This window comes from Lactuca sativa, chromosome 2, assembly GCF_002870075.4.
Source record: "Lactuca sativa cultivar Salinas chromosome 2, Lsat_Salinas_v11, whole genome shotgun sequence".
NCBI classification, from domain to species: Eukaryota; Viridiplantae; Streptophyta; class Magnoliopsida; order Asterales; family Asteraceae; genus Lactuca; species Lactuca sativa.
In genome coordinates, this window is record NC_056624.2 from 43,392,468 (window position 1) to 43,414,998 (window position 22,531).

Consider the following 22,531-nt stretch of genomic DNA (forward strand, 5'->3'; position numbering starts at 1 on the left):
ATAGGATCATGTGCTTCAATGATGTTGGATAGGGCAGCGTGGACATCCGAAACACACGATGAAATAACTGCACGCTCAGATCGAAGAGATGCGACTTCCTTTTTAGATTGGAAAAGATGAAGACTCTTGACCTTGAGAGCAGTGGTCTTGTGAGCAAGAGCATCCATCACTGAATTTTCTGAAGCGAGATCTTCTTCCAGCTTTGTCAGGCGCTCCTCAACAGTCGCTTGGAATAATTTATTGTCATCGTTAAGAGACTGACGAAGACTGTCAAAGGACTGCAGTTCGGAGGCAACTGAAGTGGCCAACTTGGTGACAAGAGAGTCAAGCTTCTCTGCATTGGAGTCAGCGGCTCCCTGTAAAGACTGCAAAAGAGAATTAGCATCAACGAATAGTTTTTCGACTTTTTCGGTCGCAGCATCACATGCCTTGGTAGAGGCGACGATAGCGGCAGTGGCAGAGTTTATGGAGGCTTCATGAGCCTTGGTGAACGTATCAACGAGCCCCTGAATAGCAGCCTCTGAGATAGTGGACTGAGAGGAAGAGGATGAGGAAACAATGAGAGTATCGATCTTCTCATGAAGCTCCTTGAGATGCTTCTTGGTGACTGGAGCATCATCGTCATCATCACTTTGCACTTGATATGGACTGTAGTAGACTGAGTCAAACGTCATGTCCTCTCCTCCAAGAAAAGGTTCATCATTTTCTGCTGAGTGAGCGGGAGATGAAGGCGAGGGTGGAGACTCGGTTGTGGAAGTAGGTTCGGGTGCGGATGTATGTTCGGTAGTGGGAGTAGGTTTGGGTGCTGAAGTAGGAGCCCCCGTATCAGATATGTTGGTTCGAACGCCAATGGTGGTTGTTGTGGTAGCTTCGGTGAAAATAGGAGGTCGTACAAGGATAGAGGTGGGTGGTATTTGAGTAGTGGAGGTTATGCGGGGAATGGAAGTAGAGATGGAGATTCAGCTGCCTTGGAAGGTTTGCGTTTCTTTGGAGAAGGACCTTTCGCTCCTTTGACAACTTTCTTGTCTTTTCCCTTGTCTTGTTTCTTTCCCCTAGGAGTAGGCCTATCAGCGTCCTGGATTGATTGAATCATTTCAGGAGTTAGCTCTCTGGGACCTGAGCGACGAAACTCCTTGTAAGTTCTGATGATGCGACTGTCGCTTGGAACACACCCATACATTGACTCAGGGATTGAGCCAACGAACTGAAATTTGGAGGAATCAGACACTATGATGTTCGTAGTGTGGAAAGTTCCTATCAAGGAGAGTGGAGAATCAGCTACAATAGGGACATGATACTTGTCCATCACCCACTTTGTGACCAGCGTCCAGAATCTGGCATAAGAGATCTCCGAATGGCGAGAAGTAGACGCAAGGTTCTGAATCAGCTGCTACCATAAAACCGATCCATAATCGAGATTGATGTCGTGGTACAACCCATAGAGAATTGTCTTAAACAATCGGCTCGCCCCATCTGAACCTGCACTTCGTTCCGATAACCCTTTGAATAATACAGTGAAGAAACCATTCCACTGAGGAGGTAAGCAAGATTTCTTGAATTTTGTAACGGTGGTCAGAATTTCAGTGTAACCCATGTTGTAAAACATGGAGAACAACTGTCCCACGAGAATAGATTCAGGGTTAACCTTAGACTCATCAGTTTCAAACCCTAATAGCGAACATAAACGCTATTTGGAGATGGAGGACTTGTTATCAAGAATGTCGAAGAAGATTCGATCGACAGACTTGTCATAGTGGGCTGTGGAGAAGATTTGTGACAAACACTCCATTGGAACAAGTGCGACCTTGGTGAGTGCTGGAACCAGGGGAGAGTACATGAGGCACTCCACGATTGGGAAAATGAAAGCATCGTAGACTTATGGGGTGAGATCAATGATCAGGCTTTGTTGAGGACGGATGGGCAGAATGTGGGAGGTAGCATGAACTGAAGAGGAGTCCGCCATTGAAGAGAAGTTTTTGGGGAAGATGTTGAACAGTAGGAGAAAGTAATCTTTTCTTTCTCTCTGAATATTTGGTGCAGTAAAGAGGTAAAGGACTGTAGAATTTACCTTTTATACCGTGGTTAGAAGAGAGATAAGAATCTGTTCCCAAATCTTCAAAGAAAAAACGAAGCATTTCCTTAGGTGATTGACGCGTGAAAGTTTAGAACCCCGATGATTACGTAGGAGAGAGAAAGACTGTCCCATTTCACATGCCTTCCCATCAAGCGCCGTTTGAAATACCAAAAACGATTCCACTTCACACGCCTTCCCATCAAGCGTCGTTCAGACTTTCGGCTGAGTCAGCAACTTATCCTTTTAGTATGAGCTGTCGTCATATATCAAAAGAAGCATGTGTAACATTGCTAACCACATCTCGTTTATAACATTAAATCCCATAGCTAAAAATAGCTTATAATTAACGAAACCAGATTTATGGAAAATCAAAAAGATTTTCGTGCATAGAGTATCAAAGAAAAAGAAATAAAGCAACACATATGTGGAAAATTGTGATGTCAATAAAGACACGAAACAGTGGATCCCGGGCACGAATCTCTTCCTTCAAAGTAAAGAGAGACCTTAGAGTGTTTGTGTGGTTTCCCGTTGAATTACAATCAGACACTAGTTAAAAAGTGTTGAACGGCATCTTTTAATAAGGCTAATTTGGGAGGCTTTCGTTTCAGTTCAGAATTCCTGATCTTGACATAAGACAAAAATCGAATGAAGTACTAGTGAGACCAATGTGGTCTGTTGAACAAGTAGGTGTGAAAAGAATTTAAGTGACATGTTGAAGATACTTTTAGGTGAAATCTCAAAAAAAAAATTAAAACTGGATTCTATGGGAAGAAATGTTATGGTATTTAACAATTTCATAAGAATCACACAAAAAGAAAAATTAGAGATTTCAAGGTACAACCACTTGGGTGAATTCGTTAATTCATTAGTGACAACTAGAGCAAATTTAATTGTTCACCGTCAATGCATAGTAGGTATTGAATTGTGGGTTTCACTTAGCACGTAGTGGCATGAAGCTAAGATCATAAACACAGAAATTATGTAACCATAAACCTCAGTGGTAATTTCTGAGAGTCTCAAGGGTTACGTGTATGAAGCGAATAGGATGGAGAAAAATATTGGAGATGGTGTAAAGAAACCAAAGTACCTCTGATGTTAAAATAAGGACCAAGCAGAAAACTCTTATCTCATGTGAGAAGAGAGTAAGGTAGCTCATGATTACAATAAATATAATAGCCTAATTGGGAAGACAAGGTTTGTATATACCAAGTCAGTAAGGCTTAATTCAGAATCAGTTGAGGCTTTGGACAACATACAGCAACATGCTTCTAGGGACACTTAACTATTAAAAGGCGTGAGAACAATACATGCCCCATTGATCATCCACAAATGGCAAAAACGAACAGAAGTAAAAAAAATATTTTTGGAGTTTATGAAATTTTGATTCAAAGAGAAAAACAAAAATAAAACAACAAAAAAAAATTTTGGAAACGAACCCGAAATAGACCGAACGCTCGGTTCATTTCGGTTTCAAAAAAAATGTTTGAAAAAGAAAAGAATTGGGAAATAAGTGAGAAATACTTGAGAAATAAGAGTACAAATAAGTTTACAACCAAAGAAACTACCTTTAAGTGATAAGCGAAGACAAGTGAATAGGACCGAACCCGAGCGCTCGGTTCATTTCGGTACCTAAGTGAACCGAACCCGAAATAGACCGAATGTTCAATTCATTTCGCTTCCAACTTTTAGTTTTGAGAAGGAGTTTTTGGTACTAACTCCGATTCCATCATACCTAGTCCTTGTAGAATTTTATTAAAACTTGCTTCAGGAAGAGCTTTGGTGAAGATGTCAGTCAGTTGATCAGTAGTTCGAACAAAGTGAATCTCTACGTTTCTGTCTTCCACGTGATCTTTAATGAAGTGATACCTCAACGCAATGTGTTTCGTTTTGGAATGTTCCACGGGGTTATGGCATATCCTAATTGCACTTTCTGAGTCACAATATAGAGGGATCATTTTCATATTGAGTCCATAATCCCGGAGTTGGCTTTGGATCCAAATCACTTGAAATGTGCCAGAAGCGGCTGCAATATATTCTGCTTCGGCTGTAGACAGAGAAACACATGTTTGTTTCTTAGATTGCCAGCTCACCAACTTCCCGTCGAGGAATTCACAGCCTCCTGTAGTGCTTTTCCTATCTAATCCACATCCTCCAAGGTCTGCATCAGAGTAGGCTTGAACAAAGAAACCTGAGTTTGAGGGATACCAGAGACCGAGAGAGGTGGTTCGCTTCAGATATCGGAGTATGTTTTTCACTGCTAGCATGTGTGGTTCACCGGGATTCGCTTGAAACCTAGCACAATAGCACACAGAAAAAATTATATCAGGCCTGCTAGCTGTGAGTTACATCAATGAACCAATCATTTGGCTGTATAGCGTTATGTCGACTGCCGGTTTTTCAAAGGATAGTGTGAGCTTGGTGCCGAACGCCATATGGATTTTGACCTTTGAATCTCCCATCATCCTGAATTTATCAAGAAGAGTCTTGGTATATGCTTCCTAGTTGATAAAGATACCTTCGGGTCCCTGTCTAATCTTTAAACCAAGGAAAAAGTTAATCGGACCCATTGAGCTCATTTCAAATTTTGTCTCCATCAGCTTTCTGAATTCAACTGTTAAGCTAGGATTCGTTGAGCCAAAGATGATATCATCGAGATAGATCTAAACTATCATAAGGTGGTTACCTTCCTTTTTACGAAAGAAGGTTGGGTCAACCGAACCTTGTTTGAATTTAGACATCTTTAAGAACTTAGTTAATGTTTCATATCATGCCTTAGGTGCTTGTTTCAGACCATAAACTGCCTTATCTAGAATGTAGTAGTGATTTGGATGTTTTTCATTCACAAAACCAGGAGGTTGCTCCACGTAAACCGTTTCTTCAAGTTCCCCATTTAGAAAAGCGCACTTCACATCCATTTGGTAGACCTCGAAGTTCTTGTGTGCAGCGTAGGCAAGAAATATTCGAACAAATTCCAGCCTTGCTACCGGAGTAAATGTTTCTCCATAATCAATTCCTTCTTCCTGACAGTATCCTTTCACCACAAGACGAGCTTTATTTTGAATCACATTACCCTCCTTATCCACTTTGTTTCTGAATACCCATTTGAGACCAACGACTGAGGCATCTTTCGGTGTTGGAATGAGACGCCAGACCTTATTTCTTTCAAACTCATTGAGTTCATCTTGCATTTCCTGGACCAAATCAGAATGATCAAGAGCAATATTGACGGTCTTTGGATCAACTTTGGACACAAAAAAATTAAACGTGCAGAACTCTACTTTGGAGAATAGGGAAGTTTGCTTTGTCTTCACTTGAGATCGGGTTAGGACCTTTTCAGATTCATTACCCACTATCTGAGATACAAGATGATCTCTGGTCCATTTGGTGAGTGGAGGAAAGTTTGGATCATAGGATGGATCCAATTCAGCATTGACCATTTCTTCCAACTTTGATTGAATATCATCATCATAGAACATATCGGAATTCCCCCCCCTCGACAGATGATGAATTATTTGGATCTTCAGGTTGATTTGGACCTTCGGGTGCCATTGAACTTTCGGGTGTATTCGGGCTTTCGGGTGCTACAGGACTTTCGGGTGTAGCAGGGCTTTCGGGTGCTACAAAGATTGGATGCTCCCCCTGAAAATGTGAGTCATGTTGATTTGAAAAGAATTTATTCTCCCCCTCAACCGAAGTGCCGTGTTGAGGAGGTTCGTTTCGAACTGGTTCTCCTTCTCCCATTTGTTTGGCTGCATCTTGGACAATCTGCATCAGACGATCGATTTTGTTGACTGCTGCCTTGGCTTCCGAGAGAGTGGCTTTTTCAGGTTCATCAAATAAGTCTACGAACTGATCAAATAAATTAGCAATCGAGGCTGTGACTTGACATGTTTGAGAGAAAATCTCTCCAATTGCTTCTTCGGTAGTCTTTAGTTTCTTGACGTAATTGTCATCGAACGTCACATAATAGGTTTCTTCAATTCTTCTAGAACATTTATTTAGAACCCTGAATGCCTTTGAAGTAAGAGAATATCCCAGAAAGATTCCTTTGTCAGCTTTATCATCAAACTTGTTGCGATGTTCTTTGGAGTTGAAGATGAAGCACCTTGAACCGAACACATGAAAGAATTTTACATTCGGCTTCCTGTTGTTGATGATCTCATAAGGAGTGAGAGAGAAAGGCTTGTTGAGATAAGACCTATTCTGCGTAAAACATGCTGCAGCAATAGCATCAGCCCAGAAATATAAGGGAAGAGAAGCAAAACTTAGCATGGTTCGGGCCGCCTCACACAATGATCTGTTTCGCCTTTCGACAATACCATTCTGTTGAGGTGTATAAGGGGCTGAGAAGTTGTGACTGGTTCATTTTTCTGCCAAGAAGTCTTCGAATTATTTGTTCTTGAATTCCAGTCCATTGTCGCTCCTAATGTTTCGAACGACTTTTCTCGGTTGTACTTCGACCTGCTTGATAAAACTCTTCAGCTTAGGAGTTGCCTCATATTTGTGCTTTAGAAAGAATACCCATGTAAAGTGTGAGAAACCATCAACAATAACAAGAATATACTTGTTACCGCCAATGCTCTCGATTGATGATGGACCACATAAGTCGATGTGAAGCAACTCAAGTGGTTCAACTCCTTTTGTGTTTATGATTGATGGGTGACTTTGACGACTCTGTTTCCCCATTTCGCATGCAGCGCACAAGTGTTCACAATCAAACTTGAGCAATGGAAGACCCCGAACATGACCGTCGGTGACAAGCTTGTTGATGTCCTTGAAGTTGAGATGTGAGAGCCTTCGGTGCCACAACTAAATTTCGTCTGAATGAGCTTTGGACAAAAGACATATGGCTGGATTCCCTTTGATTAGTCTGAGATTCAAAGGAAACATTTCGCTTTTTCGATCTGATTTGAGAATGACCTTGTTGGATTTCTTCTCTATAATTTCTTAACCTTCGTCGTCGAATGAAACTTTGAGACTGGTACCTCCCACCAGTTGAGATACACTGATGAGATTATGCTGCAACCCTTCTACATACGCCACCTTTCTTATTGTGAAGTCTTCATTGGTTATCATCCCATAACCCTTTTATTGTTCCATAGGAGTTGTTACCGAACTTGACATTGCCACCATTTTGAAGTGATCGAAACTCCCTTAGCTCTTCCTTCCTTCCTGTCATGTGACGTGCTCAGCCACTATCAATGTACCATTCTTCATCAAACTGCTCGTCACTAATAACCTACAAAAATTCAGAAGATTTAGGAACCCAAAGTTTCTGGGGTCCACGTGAGCCTTTCACAGAAGCAAGAATAGTAAGAGAAACATCAACGAGATATGTTCGTTTTATTAAGGTTGTTTCATCTTTTCTTTTAATAGTAAACACTTTGATTTTATTAGAATTAGTTGCAGGCGTTTTGGATTCAGATTCTGGTGTTTGAACTTTAGCCTGCTTTCGGTCTTCCATAGCTGAGGAAATCTTCCTTTTTCCTTTCAAATCACTTGACGATCTTGAATTTTGTGTGGGAACAGAATTGGGCTTAGAAGAAGATTGAGAACGAGAAGAATTATAGGAAAAGAAATTAGAATGAGAATCTTTCCTAACTTGAGGTTCGGAATAACCCTTTCGGTTGTGGTCATTTGGGGGACCGAACCTAGACCTTCGGTAGCCGTTTGATGATGAACTGAAGTTGGATTTTTGGGTGTTGTTGGTTGGTGGTCTGAAACTGGGTCTTTTATTGTAAAAGCTTGATGGACTGAAATCAGGTCTTTGCCTGTTGTTATTTGACGGACCGAAACTAGCTTTTCGGTTGTTGTTGCTTTCGGGACCGAACCTATCCTTTCGGTTCTGTTCTTTGTGTGGCCCGAAAGACTTTCTCTCTAACTTAGAATCTTTATCAAGGTAAGAGTAGTGAGGATTTTGAGAACGCCAAAACTGCTTTCGCTCTGAGAGATTTTTCTTGTATCTGAGGTTTCTTTGTTGTTTTTGATTTCTCATATGTTTCGGTTGTTTGTGGATATTTGCCTTTTGATTTAGCTTCTTAGCAACTGGTTCACTATTCATGGATGAGGTTTCGCTTGTGGAGGTGACTTCTTCCACTGGAATCCCTTTTGTGCCACTGGTACTTGGTACGTCAAAGTTGGTAGGCTTATTCAGTGGTTCGGGCACATATCTACCTTTGGCCTTCCAGGAAGTTCGTTCCGACAGACCAACTGTTTCGTCTGCGTTATCTATAGGTGCTTACCAGAAAAACTAATCACAGCCATCTACATTATCTTCATTCACTATGGCGGTGAGTTCGGCTGTTTATACACCTGATTGGGAGTAATTCTAACCTTCTAAAACACAACGACCTTTTCCTTAAGGACAGGGGACTTGGTTTTGGACAAACGAGCGAATTCCACTGAATTTTCAGAAATCAGGTTTTTGTGGTTTTCGGGTTCGCTCCTGACGAACTCGGAACAGTCGACTTCGTCCTCTATAGAAATTTCACTCATATCATCGTCCTCATTAAGTTCAGATGCGTTTTCAACATCAATTTTGATTTCTGAACTCAAATTGGTACTCAATGAGTCGAATTTTTGTATGGTTTCGGTCCTGAGTTTCAACTTATCATTTTCATCCGAAAGATTTTTAAGCATGTCCTTATGGTCTTTGGACTTTATAAAAGATTCTATTTTGTCCAGGCCATACATGTAAGTAGGATTAACATCATTGGAAGATACAACACTTGCACAGTTGTATGTTTTGGCATCAATTTCATCCTCCTTAAACTCAAGGAAGGGTAGAATCATGCGATGTATCTTCTGCCCTATTTCACAACTTAGATGCAGTTGAGTAATGTTAGCATAAAGCCTTTTGGCAATCAAACAAAAAACATTCCTTTGTTTTAACAATTTAAGATTGTCTCTTTGCAAATAAATGTTTTCATCCCTAGACTTAATCAGCTCCAACTCTTTCTGCTCTATCCACATCCTTCGCTCCTTATTCTTGGATGACACCCTGCTTATTTGGTCAGTTAGATTAGAATTCATGACCCGTGTTTGCGTTAAACAACTATCTAGATTTGAAATTCTAGAATTCAAGTTATTTAATTCCTTTTCATATGATTTTTGTGGAATTTTAAATGAAACAAAAACAGATTGTGGAATTTTGTTGTAAAGCATAAGTCCTCTCGCTCCTTGGCCTCTTCATTTCCACCATCAGTGTTGTATCCCCTCATCTAAGATATATCGGTCACCATAAGACACCTTTCATCGGTTTCACCACCTTTTGCAACATAATCCTTTCCATGAGAAGGCTTTCTCACTTCATCGTCTTCTGAGTCGGTCGACTACACCTGCACGCCACCGAACTCATCATCATCTACCGAACCCTGCACAGTAAGAGCATTTATAGAGGAATTAGTAGCAGCTTTCTTCCTTTTTATCTCTTCCAGCCTTTTCATAAGACTTGCTTCTTCATCTTTCTCTGCCGTCTTCTTCAGCACACAATCTTTTGCATAGTGATTCTTTCCACCACAGTAGAAGCAACTGACACCAGAGTCAGCTTCACCCTTAGCTTCTTTTTTTGATTCCTCAACCTTCGGTTCATCTTTCACCTTTTCAGAACTATAGCTTCCCTGCCAATTACGATTTTTGTTGGAAGGGAACTTTTTCTTGATAAACCTTCTTGGACTTGACACCATCATAACATAGTCTTCGGCTGTCAGATCGTGATCTCCCAGATTTAGATCCTCTTCGTCTTCTTCTACACTTTTACCCTTGGACAGAAGCGCCAGAGACCCCAGATTTGAAACCACGCTTTTCTCTTGCAGCACTGTCTTTTCTTGGGATTTCAGAATCCCCACCAGTTTCGCCAGTGAGTACGATTTGAACTGCTCGTGTGCTTTAATCTTTGACACAACCGCTCTCCATTCAGATCTTAGACCATTCAGAAAAGTAACCTTCTGTTCGATGAGCTTCCTTTCAATATCATGTTTGATCATCTTACTGAGAAGATGATTGAGACGATCAAATGTCTGCATAACAGACTCATCAGGATTCTGCTTGAACTCTCCAAATTCGGATAGAAGTAAGGTCTGAATTGAGTGTTCCAGATCTTCATCTGTGGAATACATCTCTCGCAGCTGATCCCAAATATCCTTTACTGTACTGCAAGAACTCACCAATCTAAACTTGTCAGATTGACGAACGAATCAAATTAGTCTCAATGCTTTGATGTTGCACTGAAACTTCTCCTTTTCATCCTGAGCAACATCTTCCACATCTTTCAACAAATCATTATACTCCTTTTGAGTTTTAATGATTCTGGATGTTCCTGAATGAGCAAATGGGCCAGATACAATAGCTTCCCATATCAGATACCCATTATCTTCAGATCCAATGACGTAGTCTTCAAAGTGGTGCGTCCAAACCTCGTAATCTTGAGTGGAGAGAATTGGAATCTTGGTTGTAGATCCTATATTGTTTGAGATGTTAATAGGATTGGATTGAGAATCGTCCATGCTTGATCGTTTAACCTGTTATAAGATCAGACTTTGTAATATGTAATATTAGGGCAAGATGAATAAATAATGAGATACGTCAATTGTGGAGTGACGACTCAATAAATATCAATGAATACGGAATAAACCCTAATCACTTCTTTCACAGAAGAGATGTGTATGAATTACACAGTCTCCTGCTCTAATACCAACTGAAGAGTTAAGGAACTCTTTGATCGTTTAGATCTTGGAACAGGTTAATCACAAAAACGTTAAACAGTAGTATGAAGCATAAGAATGAATCAAAATATGTCAAATGATTCAATAGATTCAAGCCTCAGCAGAGCTCGATAAAGAACTTCCGCTGTAGAGGCTGTTAGGGTTACAAACGATAAAGATAATATGTTTGAAAATAATTGACATCCAAATCTTACGTATTAAGATGCATGCAAGCACCTATAAATACTAAACCCTAGAAATAACTCATGGATGGACAGGCCCAATCTGGAGACAAAATGGACTAAAGAGCGAGCCCAAGATGCAACACCTTTCAGACCCTACAAAAGTGCCTAACCTCCATCCTGAAGGTTTTCGATCTTATCCACTTGGTACTCACGAACAGTTTGATGTGACCATTTGCAGCGTGGTACGAGTTCCAAGGTACTTTATTTGACTTGGCGTGTTTAACAGCTAGTGGCGCAAGTTTCAAGGACAGACGTGGCTCACTCTATAAAGATAAAGTTTGGAATTCAATTGAGGATACATATAAAAGGAAGTTATTATCTCCTTTTATAATTACGCATTCAAATTATCAGACGATCAAAAAGCCCTAAATTTCTCTGTTCTTCAAGAATTTCTCAAAACCCTAATCAATGGCGGCTGATCCAACCACCACTACTGAAGAAGTTGCATCGCAACCCATCATGAAGATCCAAAGCACAAATTATTAGGTCGAGGGTGATGTCTTACTATACCATGAGGAGTTGAAGATGTTGATTGTAGCTCTTCAACACTCTGTTCTTGCAACTGCCATGTTTAACTCCTTTGAAGTTCCTATGACCTGGTTATCCATGGCTGGTTCTACTGCTTCTTACAACAAAGCCACTAATGTTATCACATTTAATCTGGTGAATGACAAGAGAATTTGTCTCACGAAGAAGACGTTTACTCAAATCTTGGAGATTCTGAATTCACCTCCATTCTTTCAGCCTTCCAGTGCTCAGATTATGTTTGTGTTTAACGAGATGGGTCATCAACCACCACTCGTCAAGATCAGTGACTTAAAGAAGTGTGGTCTACCTTGCATCTAGAATTTCTTTTTTGGGATATACCTTCGTTGCTTAACCGAGCGAAGTGTAGGGCTTGACAAGGGAAGAATGGAAGTTTATGCTATGGTAGCAGGATTGTATTACGACTTGAATGTGAATTTTGCTACTTAGATGTGGAAGGAGTTCGTTAAATGCTTGGAAAACACAAACATGGTGAAAGGGATTTCATGTGTCCGTTACTGGAGTTTAATCCTCAAGAAGATTTATGAAAAACAAGAAATTCAAGTACCTGCAGATGAGGCTAAAGTAGAGTTCATGAAGTATCATTTTCCAAAACTGTTGAAGATGATTCAGAAGTATTCCCTAATGTTGCTCGAATTCATGATGGCATGTTGAAGAAAGTTGATCCAACAAATTCATTATTGGTGGCATACTTGAAACTTGTTAATCCTTCAGTCGAAACTGGGATTTAGCTAAAAATAAGTGATGAAGGATCATCTAAGAAAGTTAAGAAGTTGAAGAAGGGTGCTGATGATGTTGTTCACGAAAGCCCCAATAAACAAACTAAGTATAAGTCTCCGAAGAAGATTACAAACGAAACTAAGAAGCCTAAGGAGAAGGTTGTTGATGAATTTCAAAACGTTGAGGAAATTATCTTATAAGACATGAATTTCATCAGCAGATTAATCTCCTACTATTCGCAAACCTCAGCTTAACAGAAAAGGAGTGACAGTTCGTAAGATTCCTACACCAATTTCACCATCCTCAAAGAAGAGAAGAGCTAAGGATATGGCGAAGCACATCACTGAGAGGAGAAAGAAACGAAAGCTGGTGATTCGTGATGAGTTGTCAGATAGTGAGTTCGTCCCAGAAACACCTTTGGGTTCGAATTACCGAAAACTCTCACAACCACTAATCCTTACAACAGTTTCAATGCCAACAACAACAGTTCCACTTGAAATTGTGGTAACCAAACTAGTTCTTGAGGTGGTTTTAATTTCTACCATTGTTGCAAAAGTATCTGATATGGGTGCACATGTTTCTGTGAGTGTTGATCCATCATCTCAGGGTATTCCTATTACATCTTCTTTCGAACCTATTTCAAGTACTTTTGTTTCACTTCCACCTTTTATTCAACACATTTCAACCACCACTACTTCACCTACTTTCGATCAAGTATTACAACAAACCATCACTATGCTTTTCCAATTACAATCCACCGATCCACCAAAACCAAATTTCGATGATGAAACAAATGGAGGACATTTTAGAGGAAGATTTGCTGATTTGGAATTTGATTCTGAAGAGGAGCAAATACCTGATCATATGTTGATGTTGGGGAAGCAGTTCAAGATTCTTAATCGAAAACTCAATTCTATCCTTTAATCACAAGTTGATTTTGGAGCCATGAATTCAGTTTCGGGGATAGAAGTTGATGTCATGCTCAAGGCTGTCGAAGTCAGGATGCAAAGGCAGTTGGATATAATTGATACGAATAATGAGTTACGAGTCAAAGCTCAAGCTGATTTGTTTGGTTCAAAAATTAAAGAGCTTCGAAATGTTGCAAAAGAACACCATGTTCTTTTTGTACAAGATGTTATGAAAGTTTGTGAAGATGTCAACCAGAAGATAGAAGAGATAAAGGTTGATGTATCGAAAGAAATGAACACTTTGACTACTAATTACTCACTCATTCTTTCGAAGGTATACATCATAGCAGGAGCCATTACAAATTTCATTCAGACTTTTCAGTCGACTATTCCTTCTATCGAAGCCAAGGGTAAACAAGATAGGGCTCAGTTCGACCAATTGAAGGTGTTACTTGGCGAACTTAAAGAAGTTGTCTCAAAGCCTGATCCACTGTCCTTCTTAACTCTTGAATTTTTAACTCAAAAGTTACATAGTTTAGAAGGCTGTTGCACCTATTTAGAAGGCTATTGAATTTTTAACTCAAAATGTTGCCTATTATTACCCTCCTGTTTTCACAGGGGTGCAAGGGGAGAAAAGAAAATTCTAGATGGGAAATCTTCGAAAATTACAAAAGGGGTTGAAAAGTCGAAAAAGATTGAGAAGATTGAAAATACTGGTGAATTAACGAAAGTTGTATCTACTCAAGTCCCAACACCTATAGTTTCATAGGTGATTACCGTTGGATAAGATGTCTAAATCCATAACTATTTATTGTATGTACTTGACCTGACCCGGCATGGTCCATTTGGGTTGCATGGCACCATGAATTTTGATAGACTAAATGAGAGAAATAACTTGTGGTTTATTACTATATTATAAGTTCTAATATATTAATAGTATTGATCAAGAATTAATTTGGAATTAATTAAGTGATCAAAAGATAACTAATTAAATATATGGGTTGATTATGTAAATCATCCATAACTTGTATAGTGGGCTAAGAAGCTCCATGGATTATCAAGTTGGGTTAAACCCATAAGATGCTCCATGGATGCTCCATGGGAGTTACAAACCCATGGGTCATGGAAATGAATAGGCATGACACATTAGGGTTTACATGGTGTAACCCTAGATGTGTCACACTATATAAGGATCATCTCCTCCACCAAAATTGGGTACACAAAGAGAAGTGAGTGGTAGGCCGATTTTACAAGTGTGTGCATTCTCTCTAAAGTCATTCCAAAAGAATTTGGAGTTGTGTGAAGCATTTGAAGCATCACACATGGGGTGGTAGGCTCACAAGGTTTCAAGGAATCAAAATCAACTACAAGGTATGTATTTCTAGCTATCCTTTTAGGATAAAAGTTCCCCATGTATGCTAGATAGGATTATGAACCTTGGAAACCAAATTTTGCGTGTATTTAGACAAACATAGATCGAAGGTTATTAGTTGCATGTACACTTAGGAAGTGTTAGAATGCTCAAAACCCATCATTGGTATCAGAGACTAGGCTTGTTTGTGAATACTTGATGCAAAATAGTGTTAAAATTCGATTTTTTTGCTGTATGCTCAGGGGAATCGACGAGTCCATGGGGAGGACTCGACGAGTCCAAGTGAAAATGCAACCAACTCGGCGATTATGCTCGTGCACTCGATGAGTTGGTCATGCAGATTGCTGAAATTCAATTTGTGCTGCTGGAAATGGACTAGAAACATTACCCGAAACTGTTTTGGTGTTATAAAACTTGTTTTAGATGGTGTAATGGTTGTTCTAATCCATTTACAATGGCTAATATCAAGTTTTCATGATTATATGTGTTCATATGTTCTTGAAATGTTGATATGAATATTCATGTTCTTATGAGTTCTTGATAGATCATAGGAGTTAGTTGTTTATCTGATTAATTCATGATCTTTATGTGTTTTAATGGAGTCCATAACTTGTCCTCAAGTTATGGACAACCAAAAGTCTCTTTGTGTTAAAATCCATTAAAAGAACACAGAAGTTATAATATGAAGAGTGTTCATTTTAATGACTCATAAGTTATTAATGTGAAAGGTTTTGTAAAGTTACAAAACTTGCACTACAAGAAAAAGACCCTTTTACGACGCGCAAACAACGACACTCGGAGATAGATGTTACGCAAAAGAGAGTAACGTTAAATAAGTGTCATCTCTTCAAAAAATTTAAGGATTTAGGTCGCGCATTATTGCGTGCCCTTAAATTAGTGTCTAATGTAAAAAAATAAAAAACACGGAGGGCACTTTAGCTAAAAGGTGCGTCGTCTATGAATGTCGTTTTATATTTTTTTAAGAAACGCGCTTCTCACTTCTCCTTAGAGGGAAAATGAAATCCCCAAATTTTTTAAACCCCCGCCTTCTTCTCCCTCGTCTCCACCCTCACCCACATCCATTGCCTCCAATCCTCGTTGCCTCTTCTAGTCTCAAACCCGATCCTCGCGTTAAATGGTTCAGTGACTGCAACTCCTTTCGATTGTAGCGCTGATCGACAACTACGACTCATCAACCGTCAATTGAAGCTACCTGTTGAACAACTCCTAATGAAACCTCAACCTTCTCGTCTCTCCTTCCCCCAAAATTTTGAACATCCACCTTCCTCTTCCTCTGTACTCTCTACACCCGCTAGATCGATTTCATTCTCTCCCTTCCTTCTCTCTACAAACCCCTTCCTCTACGATCGACTTTCACTCCTTCTCTATGCAAACCCTAATCAGACATAACGCATTTGCAATGGTAATATCTTCTTTCACAAAATAGACGATTGACCGAAGAACTAGGGCTTTTGATGAATCATGCATTACCAATAACGATAGCTACCCATCATAATTTGTGTTTTCTCTTGGACTCCACCATTCCAACATCGCACCACAACAACGATTCAAGCCACGAATCAACAGTTTTGAGTTTTTTGGCTTCAATTTTGAAGGTACGTAGACATGATTTTAAAGTTCTGAACTTTTTTCTTTCCTATGCTACCACTTCCCCCCTTTCCTTTTTATTTCACTCTCCTTGTAATTACAAATAAATTGAGATAGAGAGTCGGTCTATCGATTAATCAACCATGGTGGATGATTTGGTGTAACTATCACCTGTTATAGTTTTTTGAATTTTTTTGTTCGAACAATGCATGCCAACTGTTCGTTGAATTGCTCAAACGAAACTTCCATCACAAAAAATCAACTGATGGTCTACTTTTTTGTCCAGATTGCCCAGAGAGTGAAATATTAGCCGTTGGGATGGCACCTTATGCTCATCTGGCGGTTTATAAAGTATGTTTTGGTCTAGATTGGCCAGAGAGTGACATCTTAACCGCGCTTGATGCTGCAGTAGCTGATGGAGCTGATGTGATATCAATTTCTATTGGAGAAGAAAACATGCCTTTTTTTCAAGACAGCATTGCAATAGCCTCATTTCAAGAAAAAAATGCCTTTTTTCCCAATGTAATGTTCGGTAAACTGATGCAAATCACCAAGAGGATGAAGGGCCTTCAATGGTGCTTTGTTTATTACACTATGGTAGCGGAGATGACGGTGTTGTTGATAGCCCTAAACAATAGTCATCTTAAAAGAAATTATCAAAGAGAAAGGTATGTATCAGTTCTAGAGTTCTTATATAAAATTAGGTCAGCTGTACCCTTCTTATATAAAATTAATGAAATCGATTTTAAAAGCAAGCCATAATATTGATTTTGAAATCGAGCACCAGATTTCGGAATATAGCCCTGCCTGTTACCATTAAAATTTACCCCTGCTTCTGATTTTTTAGCTTCCTGGTCAGGCCGACTCATAGAACTATTCCCCACAAACCCTTTGACTTCCGAAACATCACCCCCATCCTTGTTCTTTCCCATAACCTTGTTACTTTTCCAACTTTGCCCCTGTTCAATCTTTGAATCATTAGACTTTCCTTTCATTGGCTCAATATTCCCATAATACCCCTGCCCATTTTTACCTCCTGTCTTCCCACCTCTATCAAAACTAAATTCCAAATTTTCCTGATTATTCCCATTATACCCTTGATAGCGAATTCCAGCAGAAGCCCCAGAATTTCCAATTTTCGGATAATTCCCTTTTTGCCCCTGCTTGCGGTTTCCAGCAAAAACCCCTGCACCTTCATTTTTCGAGAAATTCCCTTGATGCCCCTGACTCGAAAACTGTTTTTCCCCCACTGTAGCTTCTTTTGACAACAAATTTCCATTATTTCCTTTGGTTTTCTTCACCACATCAACAAACCCATCATTTTGTTCCTTAACTTCTTTAGTGCTGGCAAGAAGCACTTGCATAAGATCCATAGTAGCTCCTTCTTTTCCTTTCTCTATTTTACTTCTCTCCTCTTCTTCTTTCATCTGAATAGCAGTAACATCAATCGAGATTAGTGGAAATTGGTTTTTATTTTTTATAGTTGATACTTGAGAAAACCTTATATGTTTTTTTTTATTTTGTGAAAATTAATTCCAGGTGAAAACAGAAAATGGTATGTTGTGTTAGAAAATGACAATCATACCCTTGGTCACAGTAGTCTCATATCATTATTTCCATTCTCACCTTCACTCCAATGCCCATTATTAGAAGAAATCAATGAGCTCCTTGCCAGCTCACAAATTGATTCTGTTTTCCATCAGATCTATAGTCATATTGTAAAAATCATACCTTGAGCTATAGAACTCAAACGGACCCCAAACTAGTTCCCAAAGTTCACAAATTGAGTTGGCTAACTTTCTTAAGCAGCCCAACTTCACTGGTAAGGACTTTATCTATGTGCAAGAATGGAATCTTTGCTGTTAGGTCTGATCCGGGTCTGTTCTGATATGTCATTTTGTTTTCATCATTTATAAGGCTTGGAAAAGGATCAAGAGTGATTCCAAGTTTCTATATGTTCCTGATATTATGAATTTAAGATCTGGAGCAGATGGGGTGTTATTTCCAATTATAAATTGGTTAGAATTGATCCAGACTCCAGATCAGTGGGCAGTCACCAGCTTTTACTAGTGTTGTGATTGTCCATAATGTGAATTTTATATCCGGAGCTTGGGAAATGCTTTTCATTCAATTCCAACTCTGAGACTTTCATTTGTATGTCCTTTACTTCTCTGAATTTTGGTATGGACGAATTCTACTCACAAGTTGGGTAGAATTGGCCAACCTCACTTGACTGTCTTGTTGGAGATAGAAGTGATACACCTTTTTGTAAAATTCATATTTAATTCATCCTTTGGAGTTAGAAGGAGTTCTTTATAGTTCTGGAATCCTGAACAATCATGGTTTTCTATAAAATTTAGTTAAAGCTATGTTTCTGTTTTAGATTTTGGAGTAAATCCGTTTTGAACAGCAGGTCTGTTTTAGAGACCTTGCTGTGATTACTCTTTTCTCAACTCATAGCTTCATTACTTCTCCTTTCTAACCTTTAGTCCTTCTAAGATGGATTTTAAAAGTGTAAAATTTTTGCAAGTGTGCTATTGAAAATGAAGATAAACCCAATTGTGCTACTGAAAATGAAGAGCTTGTTCAGGTATCTCAATTTCCAGACATACCCTTTTGGGTTTTTCACTTTCCTGAAATACCCTTTTTGATCTTTTACAATTTCCAAAAATACCCTTCTTGGTGCCTAGGAGTTACAGTGTTACCAGTTGCAGTTGTAATATATATATATATATATATATATATATATATATATATATATATATATATATATATATTACAACTGATAATGATAAGAAAACAAGGTAAAGGTTGGAATATAGAATGAAATGGAATGGATTCCCTCTCTATTTTCTCTCTCTCTTTTATTCTAATGATCAAAGTTCTTGTTTTTAATATCAGTTTCCCTGTTCTCTTTTATACTTGATGCACCTTTTATTTGCAGGCTTGGCCTGTGCGTACTCCAAGGCCTGTTGCTTTCAAGCTTGTTGCTGATACCCCTCTTCTTACTGGACAGGTAAGTTTCAAATCTTTTTGTTGTGGATTTCTTATAGTTTCTTTTTGTTGTGGATTTCTTATAGTTTACTTAGCTTCTTAAATCAAAGAGTATAAAGCTTTCCTAATGTGTTCTAATAATTAAGAAAACGATGTTTTTTTGAAAAATGCTTCTCAATTTATCTTATTAGGAAGAATGGAGAACAGGCCTCAAATCATATGTTTTTTTTTCCAGTAACTTCCACTTCCTTCATGGGTTTGTAACAATACTGATGGACTTTGCTATTTTGTTGTATGGTGTATTACCTTGGATATAATTTGTTTTTACAGTTTTCTCTTTTTATTTAATTTAAATTTGGATATAAGTTTGTAACACATGGGATTTATGATTGCAGCAAAGAATCTTTCTTTTCTTTCCAGACATGATTAAAGACATGTTTTTGGCTGTAGTTATTGGACCACCTGTTGTGGTTGCCATCATTTTGATAGTACAGGTATTATTCTATCTCTGAGAAATTTCATTTGCCATGTCATCAAAAGCTGCCAGATGGACTATTATCTTTCATGTTTGAGTTGGTTCTCAACTTGTAGAAGAATAACATAAAATATTTTGGCATCTGAGTGTAAAAAATAATATTTGAACTCATAAGTTCCTTAATAATACTTTATTGTGTTACATGTAATTTATTACTTACTCATAATATATAATTCAATCTGATTATTGATTATATATTATGAGTAAGGAGAGCATTCTAAACATTCTGGAAACTTTAAAAGAAGAGGGAAACAGGGTCTTGTTCAATGTTTTAGCTGTGTTTGCTCTAAGGGAGATCAACTTATCAAAAGTAAGTTATTGTTTCACCCTTTTATTTAATATTTTTGTGATTGAATGAAAGTCTTAATGAAAGTAATTGACAACCCTTTCTCTGTAAATGATGTTGTGATTGTGGGAGAGGTGTTGTGTTTTTCTCTGTTGCTAGGTAACCTTCTCAACAACAACATTCTACTTAAGCAGGTGAGTAATCAAGATTAAGGGAGACTTGTAATCATGTTTGACATTCCTTTCCAGTAAGAAACAGAGTTGTATGATTATTTGTTAGTTTTATAGAAATGTATAACCCATGTTAGCAATGTATTATTTTTGTTTAACATTTGAATGATTCTTTGTATGACATTACAATTTGTGTAATTTATTTTATTTTTTGAGTATGAAATTTTATTTTATATTATGCAATGGATTGTATTTTTTGTATATGGTATTTTATTTCTATTATGAGAAATTAAATGCAAATTTAATTTAAAAATTAATAAATATATAAATTTATTTTTTTAAACATTTAAATTTACGATACGCAAAAATGTGTGTCATCTTCATTTATGACATGGCCTTTCTTGACAGGGGCTTTCTTGATACGCATTACGTGTCATTAACACGCGCGTCGTAAGGTTACGACACACGAATGCGTGTCATCTTCCTTTATGACAGGGCCTTCCTTGATACGCATTGCGTGTCGTAAATGCGCGTCGTAATTGCGCGTCGTAAATGAGCGTCGTAATTGCGCGTCGTCTATAGACGACGCGCAAAAGCGCATCGTCTCTCTTTATGACAGGGCCTTCCTTGACACGCATTTGCGCGTCGTCTGAGCCTTTTACGACGCGCAATGAGCGTCGTAAAAGGCCTTTTTTCTAGTAGTGTTGCCCTCAAGTTTTGGAACAAGTAAAGTCACTTTATAAACTTTAGTTCCAACCCTTAGAATTTTAAAAGTTAAAATTCAACCCTTATACTTGATAATATTATAAGTTATATATATATATATATATATATATATATATATATATATATATATATATATATATATATATATATATATATATAAGGTCAAGTCGTCTTACCGCTAGTACGCCTCATTCACGAAGCCGGTCTATAAGGGGGGTATAAGGTTGTTGCCTATAAAATGACAACTTAATGGGTGTCCACTCTCACCCACCGCTTCCTTGATTAGTGGAGGGCCGTTAGCCAAACGGGTAGGACAAAGACTTAAAAATTCTCATTAAAAGTATGATGAATATTATAAAGTAAATAAAATGTTTTATTATATTCCCAATCTTAGTTACTTTAGAAAAAATGTGAATAAGGTGTTAATCCATAAAATTACACTTTACACTTTGTTTAAGTCATTGGTGGAGCGTGTGTGGTTAACCGGCACACTAACTTGGACTTAACAAGGAAGGTAAAGGGTGACTTAAGGTTTATCATAGTATCAATGGAGGGCGTGTGGTTTAACGGCACATAGATTGAGTGATAAACTTTAAGGGTACCAAGTGATTTGCATGGTTACTTCACACCTCGTTTTGTGATCCTCGGTATCCCAGTCACAAAACTTGGAGGGCACACTCAAGATTGAAACATGCCTTTGAAAATTTCATTGAATCTCAAAATAATCTAGGAATTTTTAAGAACCAATTAAAACATAATTTTTATATTTCGTTTTTCATGGTGGAAGTTGGTGAATCGTCATTCACCTACCTTTCAAATATGTTATAACTTGGATTACAACATACCTCTTGTAAATTATAATATATTGTGATTGGATCCGAGCCTTAATATTACTTTTGGGTGTTTTATTAAGGACTCTCTTAATATCTAAACTAATCTTGTTCTCTTCTTTCAGATTTCTTCAAACAATGCTGCTTCTGGCTCTAATCCTAATGGCTCCTTTACTCTTATAAACTTGTGTGGGAAAGTCACTTTTGATGGATCCAACTTCAATGAATGGATCAGAAACATCAGGATGATTACCTGCTACGAGGACAAAGAATATGCCATCGATAAGGAGCTTAAGGAGATTGACGAGACCACTGCAACTCCCCAGGAGATCGCTGACTTTCAGACACATGAAAGGGATGCTACAAAAGTAGCCTGCATCATGTTGGCCACCATGACAGCAGAACTCCAAAAGTCCTATGAGGACTTCTACCCTTTTGAAATGCACCAAGATCTGATGGAAAGATACCATCAAAGTGCACGACAAGGGAGGTATGAAATCATCTGCTCCATCATAACAACCAGGATGAAGGACGGGGAATCCTTCATGAGCCACATGTAGAAAATGCAAAGGTATATGGATCGGTTACCTGAAGCTTAATGTGAACTTCCCTGAGGAGCTTGCAATAGATATCATTTTGTACTCCTTACCATCATGTTATGATCAATTCTGCATGACATATCACATGAATAAAGAAGAGGGTACACTCAGCAAACTTCAGGGACTCCTCAAGACCGTAGAAACAGGTCTTAAGGGTAAGTTGTTTGTTAACACTCCTACTCCAAACTCCAAACTCCGCCCCAGTTTTGGCGATCG